Source organism: Macaca nemestrina, chromosome 7 (assembly GCF_043159975.1).
Source record: "Macaca nemestrina isolate mMacNem1 chromosome 7, mMacNem.hap1, whole genome shotgun sequence".
Lineage (NCBI taxonomy): Eukaryota > Metazoa > Chordata > Mammalia > Primates > Cercopithecidae > Macaca > Macaca nemestrina.
Window position 1 is genome coordinate 3,635,148 of NC_092131.1, and position 17,524 is coordinate 3,652,671.

Below are 17,524 nucleotides of genomic sequence, written 5' to 3' on the forward strand. Positions count from 1 at the left end.
GGCCCGGATGAAGGGCGCCTGGCAGAGCTTGCAGCATTTGGTGGGTGAGGGCCCGGATGAAGGGCGCCTGGCAGAGCTTGCAGCATTTGGTGGGTGAGGGCCCGGATGAAGGGCGCCTGGCAGAGCTTGCAGCATTTGGTGGGTGAGGGCCCGGATGAAGGGCGCCTGGCAGAGCTTGCAGCATTTGGTGGGTGAGGGCCCGGATGAAGGGCGCCTGGCAGAGTTTGCAGCATTTGGTGGGTGAGGGCCCGGATGAAGGGCGTCTGGCTTGGGGTTGATATGCTGGGTCTTGTAGCACGAGGCTGGTAACTGGCCTCCCTGTGAGGCCAGGGCCGACTCCTCAGGAACCGCCACGGCCATCAGGCAGGAAAGTCCACTGTGGAGCCATCCAAGCCAGAAGGGGCCTCAGATATTATCATTTTGTAGATGGGGAAATGGAGGCCCAGAGAGGGAAAATGATTAACCCAGGGGCACACAGCAATTATGGCAGAACCAGGGCTGCCCTGTGGGAGAACAATGGGCTTTGGGACTGGCTTTGGACCAGCTGTGGGACTCTGGGCAAGCTCTTTCCTCCCTAAGCCTCACTTCCCTCTTCTGTAAAGAAACCCAGCTGGGCGTGGTGGCTCGTGCCTGTAATCCCAGTACTCTGGGAGGTTGGGTGGTAATCCCAGTACTTTTGAGGCAGGAGGATCGTTTGAGCCCAGGAGTTTGAGACCAGCCTGGGCAACATAACAAGTCCCTGTCTCTACAAAAATACAAAAATTAGCCAGGTATGGTGGTGCTCACCTGTGCTCCCAGCTACTCAAGAGGCTGAGGTGGGAGAATCACTTGAGCCTGGTAGGTCGAGGATGCAGTGAGCCATGATGGTGCCACTGCCCTCCAGCCTGGGCAACAGAGAAAGACCCTGTCTCAAAAACAAACAGAAAAACAACACCAACAACAACTTCAAGGACCAAGTTCGTGCATTGCTGAGAAGGAGAGTGAGGAGAATCTTGAGACAAGATAGATTCTCAAACGGACCTTTACAGAGCCCTCATTCCTGGGCACTTGCTAAGTCTTTTGGGGGCATCTTGAGAATCTTTTTTAATTTTAATTTTATTTTGCTTTATTTTTGAGATGGAGTCTTGCTCTGTCACCCAGGCTGGAATGCAGTGGCACGATCTCAGCTCACTGCAACCTTCACCTCCTGGCTTCAAGCGATTCTCCTATGTCAACCTCAGGAGTAGCTGGGATTACAAATGTGCACCGCCACGCCTGGCTAATTTTTGTATTTTAGTAGAGATGGAGTTTCCCCATGTTGGCAGGCTGGTCTCGAACTCCTGACCTCAGGTGATCCACCTGCCTCAGCCTCTGGAGTTGCTGGCATACACCAATACACCTGGTTAATTTTTGCATTTTTGGTAGATATGGGGTTTCACCATGTTGGCCAGGCTGGTCACAAACTCCTGACCTCAAGTGATCTGCCCACCTTAGCCTCCCAAAGTGCTGGGCGAATCATCTTCTAATTTAATTTATTATTATTATTATTATTATTATTATTATTATTATTATTATTATTATTTTGAGATGTTCCTTAGGACTCAAACTCCTGGGCTCAAGTGATCCTCCTGACTCAGCCCCCAGAGCAGCTGGGACTACAGGCATGTGCCATTACCCTTGACTTGGGAATCTTGAGTGGAAATGAACAAGCCCAGGCCTTCTGGGAGCCAGAGGTCATGACAGACAGCCAGAGGCCAGGAGGCTCCCAGACATGACAGACAGCCGAAGGCCAGGAAACTCCCAGTCATGACAGACAGCAGGTGGCCAGGAGGCTCCCAGACATGACAGACAGCCGAAGGCCAGGAAACTCCCAGTCATGACAGACAGCAGGAGGCCAGGAGGCTCCCAGACATGACAGACAGCAGGAGGCCAGGAGGCTCCCAGTCATGACAGACAGCAGGTGGCCAGGAGGCTCCCAGACATGACAGACAGCAGGAGGCCAGGAGGCTCCCAGACATGACAGACAGCAGGAGGCCAGGAGGCTCCCAGACATGACAGACAGCCAGAGGCCGGGAGACTCCCAGGAGGAAAGCCTGGCACGCAGTCCCTCCCAGACCGCAGCGGCTCTCCAGGCCCTCTAGTGGGACACCCTCTCGCCATCCCCCTGGCCTTGGAGTTTCTGTACATCCTGTGCCCTGCACACCAGGGTGCTCTTGCCCACGTGTCAGCCCAGGTCATCCAGTGCAGACCCCGGAAACCCTCCAGACCTGTGGGAGCCCCTCATCTCCACCCTGTGTGCACTGTGTGCTTGGGGCACACCCAGGGCACCTTCCCGAGTGCTGACTATTCCCGGGCACCTGGGCTGCGCCATCTCACCCTCACAGCCACCCTTGAGGCAGGTGGCCTTATTCTTACCCCTGTCCACAGCTGAGAGAAGCCAGGCTCAGGGAACTGGGTCGCAGAGCAGCGGCAGGGGCTGTGTCAGGTCTGTCTGCATCGCCTCGACAAGCGCAGTGTCCCATCGGGGCAGCTTCTGAAGCATGCCTGCCCTGCCTGCTGGTCTCTGCAGACAAGCTCCCTGGGACCAGGCTGGAGCTGGTTGGTCTTGGTGGTGTCCAGGGACTACCTTGCGTGTGTAAGGCAAGGTTAACCAGGTCCCTGCCAGGACTGCGGCTCACATGTGGCATCCCCACCCAGCCCACTGCCCTGCAGGAGTGGCTCCACTTGGCACTGAACTGGAGTAGGCTGTACAGTTCTGTCCCAGGCCAGGAGGGGAGTGCCTGAGGCCAGGCGCAGTTCCCCAGGGCTGGTCCTCACAGGTCCTCCCATGGTGTTAGCAGGGCCCCCACCCAGTCCCGAGGCCTCCTTGCTGTTCCATCCAGCCCCAGGGTGCAAGCGCTGCCATTTGGCACATGCATAAAGCATTCAGCAGGCGATCAGCCTGGGCAGGGCTGGGGAGTGGGAGGCAGCTCCCTAACATCTGGAGAACATAACCTCCCTGTCCCACGTGCTGGAGATAATACAGCTTGTTTGTCTGGGGGGATGCACCTTCCTGGCTGTGCCCAGAGCCAGCGGGGCTTTTATGCAATCGAGTGTTTGCAGTGATGACCCTGGAGAGTCACCCCACTTTGGGGGTGAACGCCCCGCCCTGGGAGGGCCCACACTCGAATATTTTCTATATTGGAAGTTATTTAATCCCTCTGGAGTGGATCTCTCCGAACGATGTGAAATAAACCAGCTTTCTCTCTTGAGAGTTGTCCAAACCCTGTATACGGAATAGTCTACCCGTTCCCCCACTGGTCTGCAGAGCCAGCTCTCTCTGGGTCAAGTTCTTTAAGATTTTAGGTTTGATCCTAAAAGTAGCAGAGACCAGTAGACCACTCTGATCCAGGGGACTGTGGCCTGAACAGGGAACCATGGCAGGGCAAGCTGGGTGGTGGCTGCTCTCGGCCGGGGTGGGCTGAGGGGGATGAGGAGGCTGCAGGGAGGCAAAGGAAGGGCAGGCTTGGAAAGAACCTGGGGGGTCTGTTCCCAGTGAGATCCTGGCTGTCTCCCCTGGGAGCGCTTCTGCAGGCAGGGTCTGCTCTTGGGCAGCTGGGTCTGGCTTCCCTGGCAGGGCCAGGAACAGGGCCTGGAGCCCTGTAGCGAGGTAGATCTGACTGGGTGTCCTGCCTGAGAGTGCCTTCATTTCCTGGATTCCAGGAAGGCTCCCAGAGGGGCAGTGGGCAAGCCCTCAACAGGGGTGTGCACATCCTGCAGCTCCAGCCAGCCCTTCCGGTGGCCAACAAGAGGCCGGGTGGAGTTTGTGGGAGTGTGTCTGGCCATCCGGTGTCAGGGGCTGCCAGGCAGGAAAGCCCCGAGTTCAGCTAGGCCCCAAGCCTCCCAGAACAGCAGGGAACCGAGGTCCAAGAGCCAGCCCGCAGTCACAGAGCAGAGCCACCCAAGGAGAGCCCAGGGCTGCTGGGGGAAAACAGGTGGTGGCGGCCAGTGCCTGGGTGCTGGCCCTGGCCCTCTGTGTGGCCTGGGCCCTTCGGCCCTTCCCTGTCTGAAAGCTGCTGGCTGACCGGCTCCACATTCCATGCACAACCACATGCTGACCGTGAGGTTGTCCCTGAGCGCGAGTGTGCCAACCAGTTGCCCTGGGCACTGCCACAGCAGTAGAGGGCAACACAGATACAGGCTGCAGGCGACAGGCCTGCCCAAGGGGGAGTTGGCAGCTCACCAGAGGCGAAAGCAGATTCTGAGTTTGCAGCCTCATGTTCCTGGGGCTGGGGGCACAGCTAGGGAGGCAGAAATGTGGGAGGGCAGGAAGATGGGGACAAGCCAGAGGGTTCTGGATGCCTCCGTAGGAAAGGCTGGTGGGGTCCCCTTGTAACACTGGCCCTTGGGCGGTCAGCATTCCGGCGGGGCCATGGAGACAGGCCGCACCAAGACGGAGGAGACTGGCTGTAGGGTGGACTTGAGATGAGCTAACAAGGCACAGAGAGGGAGGGCTGTGCCCCGGGAAGAACAACGGGGGACCCTAAGAATGAAGCCCAGTGAGGAGGGGGGGTCCCGTGCGGGAGACGTGGAGTCCCATCACCATCCCCGCCAGTGGGCCTCTCTAAATCGCCCCTACCCTTCCCGTCAGCCGCCCCCGAAATGCTGGAGCAGCAGAAATAGTGCAGCTGCTGGCTCTTGCTGGGAGGCCCTGCTGCCGACAGAGCTGTCCTCGGGAGAGGGCAGGGGAATGGGGCTGGAGGGAGCATCCAGCCAGCTGTCTCAGAGGTTGGGGGAAGGAGAGAGAGGAGGCTTGGGCTGTGGGTACCCACTGGTGACTTCCAGCAAACAGCTCAGGATGAAAAGGGCTGACTGGAGCGCTAGCTCCTCCTCCCATGATGAAGGGAGGTGGGCGTTGCTGCTGGACGACCCCTGGCCCGGGCTAGGAGGGTGGGGAGCCATTCATCCCAACAGCTTCTCATTCGGTGACCCTGAAACAGGGAGCAAAGCAGGCGTCAGCATTTCCCCAGCATTTCCTCTGGTGGATCTGCAGCACGTGGGCACGCTTCCAGGGCACTCTGCCAGTCCCCAAAACCACACGCGGGGTTGCCACACAGAGGGGACTAAAAACATACTGAGCGGCTTCAGTGCTGGACCACAATTGTAAGCACATTTTCTAGCAGCGATTTCACAGTCCTCAAAAGGCGAGTCCCTTGGGTCCCTCCCAAGGAGCCCCAGAGGCCGAAGAGGCCAGTGCTGGTTAATGGACCTCACTTTATTCCAGCTTTATTAGCTAATGGCAGCGAAAAGTTACTTTACACAAAATAATGTGTCGGAGATCATTGTTCCTGGGCTCAGGTCCTAAATTCCAGCCCACAACCGAAGGCCAAACGTGCCCGTTAATGATTAAACCTCTGGAATCAGTGCTCAGGGACACAGGCAGGGAGCAGCCCAGAGAGGTACTGGGTGGGGGTGGGGTAGCAGCCAGGCCCCACCCAACAGGAACCAGTTCCTGCCCAAAGTGGGAGGGGAAAGGCTTTTCCACCAAGGGAAAGCTAAATATTGTCTAATTCCAGCACCCAGGACGACACACAGGCTTCCCATTGTCTGCCGCGCAGCAGGTCTCGGTCACGGCCCAGGTTGTACCCATGTGAGGTCAGGGAGCGTGGAGCATCCCAGGGAGGGGGCCTGCCCCCACTGTCTTCCTCTGCACCAAGGCACATTCCTGGGAAAGGTCTTATGTTGCCAAAAGGGGTTAACCACATGACACAAATGAGTGTAGGTGGGCACCAGTGAGGAAAACCCATCCTTGGCAACAGAAAGCCAGTGCAGGGTGATGCTTCAGACCACAAGAACCATGTTCTCCAAGGTGGCCGAGAGCTTTTCAACTTGGAGAGCCTGGGCACCAATCCCAACTCTGCTACCTTTTCGTTGTCATATGATGTCTCAGTTTCCTCCTCTGTAAAATGGGAACGTGGTACCTGACCTCAGGGTTGCCATGAGGTCTACTGAGTGGCCCCTGTGAAACAGAGCCGGAGCCCTGGAATCTGTAAGCTCTCAATACACGGCAATTATGCTTATTACAATTATGATCACAAGATTCTGTTCCTTTGCGAGATCCTTTCCAACTGCACTCTTATGTCGGTGTTTGTTTGCAGGTTGATGTTGGATCGTATTTACATTCAGTGTTAGGGGCTGACCAGGAAGAAATCTGAAAGTGGAAGAGAAGGGGAGGGCACCAGTAACCTCGTCTTCCCAAGAGGAGGTCAGAGGTGAGTGTGAAAGTAAACATATTGGCCGGGCGCGGTGGCTCAAGCCTGTAATCCCAGCACTTTGGGAGGCCGAGACGGGCGGATCACGAGGTCAGGAGATCGAGACCATCCTGGCTAACACGGTGAAACCCCGTCTCTACTAAAAAATACAAAAAACTAGCCGGGCGTGGTGGCGGGCGCCTGTAGTCCCAGCTACTCGGGAGGCTGAGGCAGGAGAATGGTCTAAACCCGGGAGGCGGAGCTTGCAGTGAGCTGAGATCCGGCCACTGCACCCCAGCCTGGGCGACAGAGCAAGACTCTGTCTCAAAAAAAAAAAAAAAAAAAAAAGAAAGTAAACATTTTTTTTTTTTTTTGACATGGAGTCTCACTCTGTTGCCCAGGCTGGAGTGCAATGTCACCATCTCAGCTCACTGCAACCTCTGCCTCCTGGGTTCAAGCAAATCTCCTGCCTCAGCCTCCTGAGTAGCTGGGGCCCGCAGGCATGTGCCACTACGCCCGGCTAATTCTCTTTTTTGAGACAGAGTCTTGCTCTGTCACCCAGGCTGGAGTGCAGTGGCGCGATCTCAGCTCACTGCAAGCTCCGCCTCGCAGGTTCACGCCATTCTCCTGCCTCAGCCTCCTGAGTAGCTGGGATGTCAGGAGCCCGCCACCACACCCGGCTAATTTTTTGTATTTTTAGTAGAGATAGGGTTTCACCCTGTTGGCCAGGCTGGTCTTGAACTCCTGACACTCAGGTGATCTGCCCACCTCAGCCTCCCAAAGCGCTGGGATTACAGGCGTGAGCCACCGCGCAGCCCAGTTTTTTTTGTTTTGTTTTGTTTTGTTTTGTTTTGTTTTTTGTTTTTTGAGACGGAGCCTCACTCTGTTGCCCAGGCTGGAGTGCGGTGGCGTGATCTTGGCTCACTGCAAGCTCTGCCTCCTGGATTCATGCCATTCTCCTGCCTCAGCCTCCCGAGTAGCTGGGACTACAGGCGCCTGCCACCATGCCCGGCTAAGTTTTTGTTTTTTTGTTTTTTTGTTTTTTTTGAGACGGAGTCTCGCTCTGTCACCCAGGCTGGAGTGCAGTGGCCAGATCTCAGCTCACTGCAAGCTCCGCCTCCCAGGTTTACGCCATTCTCCTGCCTCAGCCTCCCGAGTAGCTGGGACTACAGGCGCCCGCCACCTCGCCCGGCTAGTTTTTTGTATTTTTTAGTAGAGACGGGGTTTCACCGTGTTAGCCAGGATGGTCTCGATCTCCTGACCTCGTGATCCACCCGTCTCGGCCTCCCAAAGTGCTGGGATTACAGGCTTGAGCCACCGCGCCCGGCCAAGTTTTTGTATTTTTAAAAGAGACGGGGTTTCACCGTGTTAGCCAGGATGGTATCGATCTCCTGACCTCATAATCTGACCGCCTCGGCCTCCCAAAGTGATGGGATTACAGGCGTCAGCCACCACTCCCAGGCTTTTTTTTTTTTTTTCTTTTCTATTATTTATTTATTTATTTATTATTTTTTTTTGAGACGGAGCCTCGCTCTGTCACCCAGGCTGGAGTGCAGTAGCGCGATCTCGGCTCACTGCAAGCTCTGCCTCCCGGGTTTACGCCATTCTCCTGCCTCAGCCTCCTGAGTAGCTGGGACTACAGGCACCCGCGACCGCGCCCGGCTAGTTTTTTGTATTTTTTAGTAGAGACGGGGTTTCACCGTGTTAGCCAGGATGTCTCGATCTCCTGACCTTGTCATCCGCCCGCCTCGGCCTCCCAAAGTGCTGGGATTACAGGCGTAAGCCACCTTGCCCAACCAAAACATACCCTTTTAAAATGCACAATTTGGCCAGGCATGGTGGCTCATGCCTGTAATCCCAGCACTTTCGGGGCTAAGGCAGGAAAATTGCTCGAGCCCAGGAGTTCAAGATCAGCCTGGGCCACATAGGGAGACCCTGTCTCTACAAAAATAAATAAATAAATTAGCTGAGCATGAAGTGGAAGGATCGCCTGAGCCTAGGAGGTAAAGGCTGCAGTGAGCCATGATCACACCACTGCACTCCAGCCTGGCTGACAGAGCAAGACACTGTATCAAAAACAACAACAACAAAAACCAGCTTGGACGACATGGTGAAACCCCATTTCTACCAAAAAAAAAAAAAAAATTAGCTGAGTGTGGTGCCCCATACTTCTAGTCCCGGCTACGCAAAAGGCTGAGGTGGGAGAATCACCTGAGCCAGGGAGTTCAAGGCTGCAGTGAGGGGTCATCGTGCCACTGCACTCCAGCCTAGATGACAGAGTGAGATCCTATCTCAAAAAAAGAAAAGTTCTATGAAATAACTTTTACTGTGCCTAATCTATAAATTAAACCTTCTCGTAGATATGTATGTATGTATGTATGCATGTATAAGAAAAAGCACAGTCTGGTGGGGCGCAGTGGCCCAAGCCTGTAATCCCAGCACTTTGGGAGGACGAGACAGGCGGATCATGAGGTCAGGAGATCGAGACCATCCTGGCTAACATGGTGAAACACTGTCTCTACTAAAAAATACAAAAAAAAATTAGCCGGGCGTGGTGGCAGGCGCCTGTAGTCCCAGCTACACAGGAGGCTGAGGCGGGAGAATGGCGTGAACCCAGGAGGCGTAGCTTGCAGTGAGTGGAGATCGCACCACTGCACTCCAGCCTGGGCCACAGAGCGAGACTCCGTCTCAGAAAAAAAAAAAAAAAAAAGCACAGTCTGTGTAGGCTTTGGCACTATCTCTGGTGTCAGACATCCGCTGGGGTTCTTGGGATGTGTCCTCATGGATAAGGGGAGAAGTACTGAATACAAAATGTGTTTTTTTGTTTCTGACTTTTTTTTTTTTTTGAGACGGAGTCTCACTCTGTCGCCCAGGCTGGAGTGCAGTGGCACAATCTAGGCTCACTGTAAGCTCCACCTCCCGGGTTTACGCCATTCTCCTGCCTCAGCCTCCCGAGTAGCTGGGACTACAGGCGCCCGCCACCTCGCCCGGCTAGTTTTTTTGTATTTTTTAGTAGAGACGGGGTTTCACCGTGTTAGCCAGGATGGTCTCGATCTCCTGACCTCGTGATCCGCCCGTCTCAACCTCCCAAAGTGCTGGGATTACAGGCCTGAGCCACCTGCCCAGCCTTTTCTTTTTTCTTTTTTTTTTTTTGAGACGGAGTCTCGCTCTGTGGCCCAGGCTGGAGTGCAGTGGCCGGATCTCAGCTCACTGCAAGCTCCGCCTCCCGGGTTCACGCCATTCTCCTGCCTCAGCCTCCCGAGTAGCTGGGACTACAGGCGCCCGCCACCTCGCCCGGCTAGTTTTTTGTATTTTTTTTTTTTTTTTTTTTTTTTGAGACGGAGTCTCGCTCTGTCACCCAGGCTGGAGTGCAGTGGCCGGATCTCAGCTCACTGCAAGCTCCGCCTCCCGGGTTCACGCCATTCTCCTGCCTCAGCCTCCCGAGTAGCTGGGACTACAGGCGCCTGCCACCTCGCCCGGCTAAGTTTTTGTATTTTTAGTAGAGACGGGGTTTCACTGTGTTAGCCAGGATGGTCTCGATCTCCTGACCTCGTGATCCTCCCGTCTCGGCCTCCCAAAGTGCTGGGATTACAGGCTTGAGCCACCGCACCCGGCCTTTTTTTTTTTTTTTTTTTTGAGACGGAGTCTCGCTCTGTCGCCCAGGCTGGAGCGCAGTGGCCGGATCTCAGCTCACTGCAAGCTCCGCCTCCCGGGTTTACGCCATTCTCCTGCCTCAGCCTCCTCTGTAGCTGGGACTACAGGCGCCCGCCACCTCGCCCGGCTAGTTTTTTGTATTTTTTAGTAGAGACGGGGTTTCACCGTGTTCGCCAGGATGGTCTCGATCTCCTGACCTCGTGATCCGCCTGTCTCGGCCTCCCAAAGTGCTGGGATTACAGGCTTGAGCCACCAGGCCCGGCCGTTTTTTGTATTTTTAGTAGAGACGGGGTTTCGCCGTGTTAGCCAGGATGGTCTCGATCTCCTGACCTCGTGATCCGCCCGTCTCGGCCTCCCAAAGTGCTGGGATTACAGGCTTGAGCCACCGCGCCCGGCCTCTTTTTTTTTTTTTTTTGAGATGAAGTCTCACTCTGTTGCCCAGGTTAGAATACAGAGTGGCGTGATCTCAGCACACTGTAACCTCCACCTGCTGGGTTAAAGTGGTTCTCCTCTCTCAGCCTCCCGAGTAGCTGGGATTACAGGCCCTCGCCACCACACCCAGCTAATTTTTGTATTTTTAGTAGAGATGGGGTTTCACCACGTTAGCAAAGCTGGTCTTGAACTCCTGACCTCTGGTGATCCACCTGCCTTGGCCTCCCAAAGTGCTGGGATTACAGGCGTGAGCCAACGTGCTCGGCCTAAAAGCTCATTTATTGAAAGCCACTCAGTTACAGAGTGGGACAACCTCAGAAAGCAGAGGAAATGCACCAGCTTTAAGTTTCTCTTATACGGGGGTCTTATCTGTATAAAGACTAAACTAAGCTGTGCCTACGTGCGGGTGGGCTAACAGCATGACAGAATTTATTATTCGGTTGATTTAAAGAAAACTATCCTTGACATTTTAGTATAAGTTCATAAAGCATAAGTATAATTACCTTGAAAGCATATATTATGGTGTCTGTTGGAACATCTGGACTTTCCATAGTTGTAGGAGTATGTCCTTGCAGGTATCTTTAAGATGTTTTCTCCTTTGTAAATATCTCAGTACGATGTGACTGCCAAGGAATGTCCCTTGCTAGTTTTAAGATGAAGTTGGTTTTAAGATGGTGTGATCCTGGCTCTCCTAGGCTCCTGTTTCCCTAATAGCAGAAAGAATATTACTTAAAGTTACTGAGGGCCGGGAGCAGTGGTTCATGCCTGTAATCCCAGCAATCTGGGAGGCTGAGGCAGCCAAATCACTTAAGCTCAGGAGTTCGAGACCAGCCTGAGCAACATGGTGAAACCCCATCTCTACAAAAATACAAAAAGTAGCTGGCAGCGTGGTGTATGCCTGTAGTCCCCGTTACACAGGAGGCCTACGTGGGAGGAATGATTGGATCCCAGAGTTTGAGGCTGCAGTGAGCTGTGTCCATACCACTGCACTCCATCCTGGGTGACAGAGCAAGACTCTGTCTTTAAAAGTTAATTTAAAAAATATGCCAGGTGCAGTGGCTCAAGCCTGTAATCCCAGCACTTTGGGAGGCGGAGGTGGGCAATCACCTGACGTCGGGAGTTCCAGACCAGCCTGGCCAACATGGTGAAACCCCATCTTTACTAAAAATACAAAAATTAGCTGGGTGTAGTGGTACATGCCTGTAGTCCTAGCTACTTGGGAGGCTGAGGCAGGAGAATCGCTTGAACCTGGGAGGCAGAGGTTGCAGTTAGCCAAGATCGCACCACTGCACTCCAGCATGGGCAACAGAGCGAAATTGTGTCTCAAAAGCAAAAAAGTCTGGGCATGGTGGCTCACATCTGTAATCCCAGCACTTTGGGAGGCTGAGGTGGGTGGATCATCTGAGCTCAGGAGTTCAAGACCAGCCCGGCCAACATAGTGAAACCCCGTCTCTACTAAAAATACAAAAATTAGCTGGGCATAGTGGTGGCCACCTGTAATCTCAGCTACTCGGGAGGCTGAGGCAGGAGAATCACTTGAACCTGGAAGGCAGAGGTTGCAGTGAGCCGAGATTGCACCATTGAATTCCAGCCTGGGCAATAAGAGCGAAACTCCATCTCAAAAAAAATAAATGAATGAGTAAATAAATAAAGTTACCAAAAAAGCAGTAGAAGAAATAAAAATAACTATATTAACAATGAAGTTTGTAGGGTAATGTGATGTAGTTAAATTCCCATCTTTCACATGGAGGAGTCGGTAGTGTCTAAAATGTGGTAAGTCAGAGAAAAGAGATGCTGTGCATGGTGCACAGCTGTCCAGGTCACTGTCAGCAGAACTACACATAACAGGAGTCACAGGAAGCAGCTCTTGGGGAGACCCTGGGAAGATAAACTGGGGTGGGGAGGTTGGGGGCACAGTGTTACTTCTCATCGTAAACATCTCTGTGTCATTTGGGACTGTGAGTGTTTTGCTTTCATTCAAAAGACACTTTGTTGGCCAGCTATGGTGGCTTGTGCCTGTAACTCCAGCATTTTGGGAGGCCAAGGCAGGAGGATCGCTTGAGCCCAGGAGTTTGAGACCAGCCTGGACAACACAGTGAGACCCTATCTCCATCACAATAATGTAATTTTTAATTATGCTTAAGTATAAAATTGTTTTTTTTTTTTTAAAAAAGATACTTTGTTGATTTGTTTGTTCATTTACAGTCAGGGTTTCTTTCTGTTACCCAGGCTGGAATGCAGTGGCAAGATCACAGCTCACTGCAGCCTCGAACTCCCTGCCTCAAGCAATCCTCCTACCTCAGCCTCCCGAGTAGCTGAGACCACAGACGTGCACCACCACTTCTGGCTAATTTTTTAAACAACTTTTTGTAGAGCCAGAATCTCACCATGTTGCCCAGGCTGGTGTGGAACTCCTGGCCTCAAGTGATCCTCCCACCCTGACCTCCCAAAGCACTGGGATTTCAGGCCTAAGCCATCATACCCAGCCAAGATACTTTGTTAATTATAAAAATGTTTGGAGTCATCACCAATTTCAGAACTAAAAATGTAAGTTTGCAAAAAAATCGGGTTCCATTTACCATTTGGCAGAAGTCCCAGAAGAGAAGGAGGTGTCTGGAACCAGCAGGCAGCTTGAGCCTCAAGACACCATCTGCCTCCATACTACTTCTGCCGCGGGTTCTTGGTCCGCCTGTGCAGCCATGAGGCTCAGGAGGGGTGTCCTTGCCTACTCCCAAGGGACAGCCCTCTAAATATTCAGAGGCAGCTCTCCTGCTCCCCTGAGCCTTCTCTTCTACAGGGTAAACTTTACCCACCTCTCCAGCTGTTTTATGGACAGCCTATACGATTTTTTCTGGCCAGAAACCCCAGCAACTCAGCATATACAGGGAGATAGGAGTGGTCCTCTGGCTGTTGCTGAGAACACACCATTCACCCACCCATCCACCTATCCATCCACCCACCCACCCACCTCCCCATCCACCCATCCACCCACTCATCCACCTATCCACCCACCCATCCACCCACCCACCTCCCCATCCACCCATCCACCCACCCATCCACCCATCCACCCACCCATCCACCCACCCACCCATCCACCCATCCATCCAACCACCCATCCACCCATCCACCCATCCACCCACCCATCCACCCACCCACCTCCCCATCCACCCATCCACCCACTCATCCACCCATCCACCCACCCATCCATCCGCCCACCCATCCACCCATCCACCCACCCATCCACCCACCCACCTCCCCATCCACCCATCCACCCACTCATCCACCCATCCACCCACCCACCCATCCACCCACCCATCCAGCCAACCACCAATTCACTCACTCATCCATCCACCCACCCATCCACCCACCCATGCATGCACCCACCCACCCACCTGCCCATCCACCCATCCATCCACCCACCCACCCATCCACCCATCCATCCACCCACCCATCCACCCACCCACCCATCCACCCATCCATTCACCCACCCACCTTCCCATCCACCCATCTACCCACTCATCCACCCACCCACCCATCCACCCATCTATCCATCCATCCACCCACCCATCCATCCATCCATCCACCCACCCACCTTTCCAGATATTTATCCATCCATCCACCCATCTATTCATCTAGCTGTCCATCCATCCATCCATGCATCCACCCACATGTCCATACACACACACATCTGCCCACTCATCCACCTGCTCATCCATTCATCTACCCATCCACCTACCCACCCTTCCATTTATCACTTCCTGATACCTTCTCAGAGCCAGCACCATGAGCTCTGCCCTTAGAGAACATCGAGTGCAAGGGCCAGACTGACCTGTAAGCCAGCAATGACCACATGGGATGAGAAGTGTTGGGTCAGCCCCAGATGCAAGAGCATCAAAAAAGACTTCCTGTTTGGGGGAGACAGTGAGGAAGACACTTGAATAACCAGTCTCAGGTTAGGGCAGCAGAGAGCAGGAGAAGCAGGGAGTTCTCCACATGGCCAAGTCTGACCAACTCAGGGGTCAGGGCAGAGTGGAACAACGATGTCACCAGTAGTAGTGATTCTACAGCTGTCTCTAGCCTCCTTCTGCAGACACTCTCTCCAACTTCAGGAAAGGCTCTGCAGCAACAAACTCAGCTTTGGAGCCCCTCCTGCTTATGTCCTGGCCTGCTTCTCCCACTGGGTGTTCAACTTTGAGCTGTGAATTCCCCTCCTGAGCCTCCAATCACTACCTATATAAATGAGAAACAAGGCTGAGTATGGTGGCTCATGCCTGTAATCCCAGCACTTTGAGAGGCTGAGGTGGGTGGACTGCCTGAGCTCAGGAGTTTGAGACCATCCTGGGCAACATAGCAAAAACCTGTCTCTACTAAAAATACAAAAAATTAGCCAGGCATGGTGGTACGTGCCTGTGGTCCCAGCTACTCAGGAGGCTGAGGTGGGAGGATCGCTTGAGCTAGGGAGGCAGAGGTTGCAGTGAACCAAGATTGCACCACTGCACTCGGAAAAAAAAGGAAAAAAGAAAAGCACTGTGAAATGTTCTTGGGGATTTGTGTGACAAGGGTTTACTGAGTACCTGGTATATGTCAGACACAGTTCTAGGTCCTGGGATACCTGTGGGCCGAAGTCTTGCCCTCGAGGTCCTGTGAATTAGAGTGAGCACCAAAAGCATGCAGCACAGTAGGGCTCAAAAACCAGCAGCCTCAGCCGGGCACGGTGGCTCAAGCCTGTAATCCCAGCACTTTGGGAGGCTGAGACGGGCAGATCACAAGGTCAGGAGATCGAGACCATCCTGGCTAACACGGTGAAACCCCGTCTCTACTAAAAAATACAAAAAACTAGCCGGGCGAGGTGGCGGGCGCCTGTGGTCCCAGCTACTCCGGAGGCTGAGGCAGGAGAATGGCGTAAACCCGGGAGGCGGAGCTTGCAGTGAGCTGAGATCCGGCCACTGCACTCCAGCCTGGGCGACAGAGCCAGACTCAGTCTCAAAAAAAAAAAAAAAAAAAAAAAAAAAACCAGCAGCCTCAAGAAGTGTCGCCTTCTTTTTCTTTTCTTTTTTTTTTTTGAGACAGGGTCTCACTGTCACACAGGCTGGAGTGCAGTGGCAGGAACATGGTTCACTGCAGCCTCTACCTCCCCAGGCTCAAGTGATCCTCCCACTTCATCCTCTTGAGTACTTGGGACTACAGGTGTGTGCCAAGCCCGGCTAATTTTTGTATTTTTTGTAGAAATGAGGGCTGGGCATGGTGGCTCACACCTGTAATTCCAGCACTTTGGGAGGCCAAGGTGGCCAGATCACTTGAGGTCAGGAGTCCAAGACCAGCCTGGCAGACATGGTGAAACCCTGTCTCTACTAAAAATATAAAAATTAGCCAGGCATGGTGGTGCATGCCTGTAATCCCATCTACTCTGGAGGCTGAGACAGGAGAATCACTTGACCCTGGGAGGTGGAGGTTGCAGTGAGCCGAGATCGTGCCACCACACTCCAGCCTGGGCGATAGAGTGAAACTCCATCTCAAAAAAAAAAGAAAAAAAAAAAAAAACGTCTGAGCACAGTGGCTCAGGCCTGTAATCCCAGCACTTTGGGAGGCCGAGGCAGGTGGACAATTTGAGGTCAGGAGTTCACCACCAACCTGGCCAACATGGTGAAACCCCATCTCTACTAAAAATACAAAAATTAGCCAGGTGTGGTGTTGCACACCTGTAATCCCAGTTACTCGGGAGGCTGAGTGAGGAGAATCACTTGAGCCTGGGAAGCAGAGGTTGCGATGAGCTGAGATCGTGCCACTGCACTCCAGTCTGGGCGACAGAGTGAAACCCTGTCTCAAAAAAAAGAAATGAGGTTTCACCAAGTTGCCCAGGCTGGTCTCGAACTCCTGGGCCCAAGCAATCCTGGCAGCTTCAGCCTCCCAAAGTGTTGGGATTACAGGCATGAGCCACTTTGTGTGGCCAAATGTCACTTTCTTAGCAACAGTGCAGATGCAGGACTCCCCACTGCACACAGGGCCCTAGGCCTGGCTCTGGAGGGGATGCCAGGAGCCCCTCCAGCCCCTTCTTCAGCTGTTGAGGAATGTGCGCCCACAGATTCTGTTGGTGGAGTCTTTCTGCTGAGCCGGCTGTGGTTCTGGAAACCTCCTTTCCCCCTTAAAAAAGCCTTTAAGGCCGGGAGGCTGAGGCAGTAGAATGGCGTAAACCCAGGAGGCGGAGCTTGCAGTGAGCTGAGATCCGGCCACTGCACTCCAGCCTGGGCGACTGAGCGAGACTCCGTCTCAAAAAAAAAAAAAAAAGAAACCCTTCAGGGCCTCCTAGGTATGGCCTGTGGAGGGGGGTAATAAACATGAAGGAGATGTGGCCCTTCCTTCCCACAGGCCTCAACCTGCTCGTTCTGCTCAGCCTCCTCCAGCTCAGGGAGCAGGGCCCGCGGGCCACAGGTCGCATGGCTGCGGGAAGAGTCCATCCTGCAATTGATAGGAAAAGATCCTGCGGCCGAATTTGGCCAAGCTGTCGATGGTCACTACGGAAGTGACCTCCGGAGACGGCACATCTGACTGGCCCCGGATGCCCACTCACAGCGATGGCACTGCCCAGACACGAGGCCTTCTTCCATAAGACCCGGAGACCTGGCCTGGAGGGCCTGGATAAGCACGCGCGGCAGGCTGGGCGGGTGAGGCTGGGCGTGTGGTGGGCACCCACCCAGCGAGGGGCGGGGAAAGCTGGATGCTGCCGCAGGAAAGGTCCAGGCTCGCCTTCTTGTCAAGTTGTCATTGTCACCAAGTCCAGGACACAGCGTCAGAGAAGAAGGTGGCTGCGGCAGGCAAGGCCAGGGCTGGGTGGGGGAGGGGCGCTGGGGGAAAAGAGCACCGACCGGGTCTGGGAGAACAGAAGCCCCCCAGCAGGAAGGAAACGTGGCCTGCAGGAGGTGCCCTCTGGGCTCAGGAAAGGGAAGAAGCGGCGCCGGCCACGCCCAGGCCACGCCCCCCGATGCCACGCCCCCCCGTCAGTGGTGCCCCTCCAGAGACCCGGGCGCACCCTCAGCCGAAACTCTTGTCAAGCGTCCTGAAGCCGGCTGGCCGCCCGCCTGTCCCTGCCGCGTCCCCCGCCACTGGGAGGGCAGAAAGGCGCGCCCGGCTGCCTTTGCTTGGCTTCTCCAACGTCCCCCAGCCGGTGCGCGCTCACCCCTACACCCGGGCCTTGGCAGGTTCAGGGCCGTGGGAGCGGCCGCCCTGGGACA

General features: G+C 54.3%; 1 long non-coding RNA gene across 4 annotated transcripts; it reads right to left on the reverse strand.

Moving 5' to 3' along the window:
* Positions 1-5,806: 5,806 nt before the first annotated feature.
* On the reverse strand, positions 5,807-17,435 carry LOC139364165 (uncharacterized). Of its 4 annotated transcripts, XR_011625470.1 has the most exons (5): positions 16,670-17,435; positions 14,125-14,200; positions 12,875-13,020; positions 10,799-11,002; positions 5,807-6,169 (listed from the first exon to the last, which is right to left on the reverse strand). It is a non-coding gene; the product is annotated as an uncharacterized lncRNA (long non-coding RNA). The 4 variants fall into 4 exon arrangements; XR_011625472.1 differs by lacking the exon at positions 12,875-13,020; XR_011625471.1 differs by lacking the exon at positions 12,875-13,020 and having other exon boundaries at positions 14,061-14,200.
* Between the last annotated feature and the right edge of the window lie 89 nt (positions 17,436-17,524).